Genomic DNA, 3,855 nt, shown 5'->3' with positions numbered 1-3,855 from the left:
TATTTCTGGTAAAGGTTAAAGCTAGCCGGGTGGTGGGAAGTGGCCCGCCGGCCGCTCCCCACAACAGAGTGGCATATAATGCTAGCCGTGTGGGCGGCCGGGTGCCAGGAACATAGCCCGCCGCTCCATCACTATGTGTCAGTTGTCTCATTTCTCTGTTAAGTTTCTGTCTAATTGACTTGTCCATTGGGGAGAGTATGGTGGTGATGTCTCCGACTAGTAATGTGTGCGATTTGATGTGAATTTTAAGCTTTAGTAATGTTTCTTTTTTTGGGGGGTGGGTTATACTCTCTTTGTTTATTTGACCTCATATTTATTCATGAGCCTGGAGAAGAAAAACCAAAGTGTACAGTGAAGCCACAGACACATATACAAAGGAGGTATTTGGCAGTGGTGTCTACCGGCCACAAGTCTGCCAGGAAGCCTCTCTAGAGGGCTCTGGACAGGCTCGGCAAACACCCTGGATTCTTTGTTTAAATCATAGAAACGTCATGACAGTTCCTTTCTTTCCAATCTGCCAGGCCTCCAAGGGGATGAAGCGGATACATATCCGGTCCTGGTCCAGTGCCAGCTCCTAGGTGAGGAACTCAAAGAAGCCAGAACTGTGGCTGCGGTTCTTCTCAGCCATGCCCACAATGCCAATGGAAGAGACCAGAAGCTGGACGCAGGGCTCTGTGGATCCGTTCATCAATAAGGTCATGCCAGGCCATAACGTCACAATCATGCGGTCTTCGGGTTTGTCCAGGATGGCGGCAGTGGCCTAACACAGTCACTTCTCTAGCCCTGCAGGTATGCAGCTAGCTGGCAAGTTCGTTTCCAACTCAATGAATGGCATGTTGGGTGGCGAGAGGGATCGCAAAGCCGCAACTGCCAGTAATGTTTCTTTTACATATGTGGGTGCTCTTATATTTGGAGCTGTAGGGACATAGCCCCACCCATTGGGGGCGTGTTCACCTCGGGCTAATGTTTACAGAAAAATCTGCCGGGCGTGAGCCCAGCAGCCCTTTTTTTCTTTTGCTCCGCCGCGGGAACCTGTGGTCCTGTAAGTCTATTTCCTTATTAAAGCTGTATATATCTATATAATCTGTCTGCATTCATTTGCACCACCACATTTTGGCGTCCCAACGTCGGGCTATTTTGCCCCCGACCTGGCACAGGGGGAGCTTAAGCTCCATCTTTCCCAGCTAGTTACCGGAGCTCAGGAAGTGCGATTTACAGCGTGCTCCCTGCTCGCTTTCCCTTCCCCCACTCCAGGCCACTACAGTAGCAGAGCAGCGAACCCCACAGAGCAGTTAACAGCTCCCTGCTTCTTCCAAACCCTCACTGCCTGATTTAAGGGAAGCACCTGCGGTTTTGAAGCAAAAGCCGCCAAACCCTTCCCTTAACAGGCAGTACAATAATTTTTGTTTGAGTTAATTGTTTCAGACCGGCTCTGGCTTAGACCACGTGGACTCAGGTGCATTTCTTTAGCCACCACTGGCAGGAAAACTTCATTACAGGTACATAATTTTCTTTTATAAATAAGAAAAATGTCTGAAAACATTACCATTCAAGACTTTAACAGCCTTTTCAGTTGTACCATGTGGGAGATTTTACAAGAAGTGTCTGTCAGCCCACAGATATGGATCTTTCTGGGATTCGTAGTTTTCCTTGGTACTGTATGGTTTGATAATAGAAATATGATAAAGTCTTTACGAGACGAGGTTGAACGCTTAAAAACAATTGAAAATGACAACAATCTTCTCAAAAATCAGTTTGAAGTTCTCCAGGCAGAGAACAGATCTTTGTTTAACACAACTCGACAAACTGAAAAAAATTTAGAAGAGGTACAGGCTGATGTTAAGGAGAAATTCATTACTATGGAAGAAGGAACAGCTGATTTGGATCGTAAGCTTCAGTCCCTTTCAGTAGGAACTGAAACATTAACTGAGAGAATCAAAACTGCTGAATGTGACAATCAGATTTTGTCTAAAGCTTATGACAGATTGACAGAAAGATTATCTATACAAGAAGGCACGGTATATGCTATAAAAATTATGTCCAAAGATGAGACGTTATCTCTAATGGACAAACTTCATACTTTAGAATCCTCAATGAAGGCTTTAGAACATAATTCTGGACAGGAGATTCAGACATTAAAGAAGGCAATGGTGAATAGAATTGAAAAGATTGAGGAATTTCTAAATTCTGAGGAAGAAGAGCAAGAGGTAGAAAGGCATATTTTAACTAAATCTGTGGGTAAATCTCTCCGGGACAATTCCCACAAAGCTCTACCTACAGTTCTACCTGCCTTTCCAGTTGTAACAACCGAGAAAGTAGTTGGTTCCAGAAACCCTAGGGTCATCAAGGAATATACATGGGAACCTGTCCATATGAATGATCTCAAAGAAATTAAACAAGCTGTAATGACTTTTGGAATGAATGCCTCTTTTGTTAAAGAGATGCTAAGATCTTGGGCCACGACAAATAAAGTCACGCCCTCTGACTGGTTTCAATTGAGCTCTGCTGTCCTTGAGAGTGGAACGCAATTGAAATGGAAATGCTTATTCAGGCAAGAGGCTAGACTTTTAGAACAGCAGGAAACAGCAAAGGGAATTGAGATTTCCATAGATCAAATTTTGGGAGAGGGGCTATTTTCTGAGCCTCAGGAACAAGCTAATTTGGATGAAAACATACTCTCCGTGTGTACTACAGCAGCCTTAAGGGCTTGGGACAGGGTGCAAGACCCAGGACAGAGGATGGAATCATTTGTCAGAGTTAAACAGGGTCAGAGAGAACCCTTTACTGACTTTTTACAAAGAATAACTAAAGCTGTACAAATAGGGATATCTGACCCAGAAGGAAGACGTATAATGATCGAGACTTTGGCTTATGAAAATGCAAATGTGGAATGCAAAAGGATTTTGGGACCTTTAAAGCTCAGATCAGTGCCATTAGAAGAATGGGTCTTGCATACACTAGATGTTGATACATTTGAGTATGGCACTGAAGCATGGGTAGAAGAAGCAATTTCCAATGGTAAAAGGAGACATCAGAATACCAAATGATTTAATTGTGGCAAAATGGGTCATATGAAAAGGAATTGTAGACAACAGATTTTCAGAAATAATAATAATGCATCTTCTAGAAATAACAGAAATAGGAGGACTCAGCCTTCAGGTTTATGTAGAAGATGTGGAAAGGGCAGACACTAGACGAATGAGTGCAGGTCTACAAGAGATAGACAAGGCAACCTGATACAGACGGGAAACGTGAGAGGGGGGCCTCACAGGCCCCCATGGCAAACATGGTTCAGTCATTTCCAGTTACTACAGAGAACGTGACTCGTCAGGACAATTAGATAGCCCTATGCCTACTGTTACAAGCAATAATGATCAGAAAGATGGGTTCTGTGTGTTTTGGCAAACTTCTATAAATGACCAAAGAGCAAAGCTGAGAGTGTGTGTAAATGGCATTTTTATTACTGGCCTGCTGGACACAGGTGCGGATGTAAGTATCATTACTCCAGAATCTTGGCATCCATATTGGCCTCTTCAGAATGTAAATGTTCAGCTCCTGGGAATTGGAACCCTATCTCGAGTAAGGCAGTGCACAAGATGGGTTGAATGTATAGGACTAGAGGGACAAATAGGAAAATTAAGGCCATATGTAGCCAATATTGCAATGAATTTATGGGGTCGTGACCTATTACAACAATGGAATACCCAAATTAACATTCCTGCTACTTCTAGAGCCTATATTTCTGGAGATAATATTAAAAGATATTACAAACGGAGAAAACCGGCCATTCGGGCTGTACAAGAACAAGCAATTGATGTCCCTTCAGAGATACCAACAGCCTTGCCTTTAAAATGG

General features: G+C 43.4%; 1 pseudogene; it reads right to left on the bottom strand.

Annotated features, from left to right (window-relative positions):
* Positions 1-465: 465 nt before the first annotated feature.
* On the bottom strand, positions 466-855 carry LOC130867103 (D-dopachrome decarboxylase-like; annotated as a pseudogene).
* Between the last annotated feature and the right edge of the window lie 3,000 nt (positions 856-3,855).

This window comes from Chionomys nivalis, chromosome 26 (assembly GCF_950005125.1).
Source record: "Chionomys nivalis chromosome 26, mChiNiv1.1, whole genome shotgun sequence".
Classification (NCBI taxonomy): domain Eukaryota; kingdom Metazoa; phylum Chordata; class Mammalia; order Rodentia; family Cricetidae; genus Chionomys; species Chionomys nivalis.
Note: the sequence above shows the minus strand (reverse complement) of the source record. Positions and strands in the feature narration are given on the sequence as shown.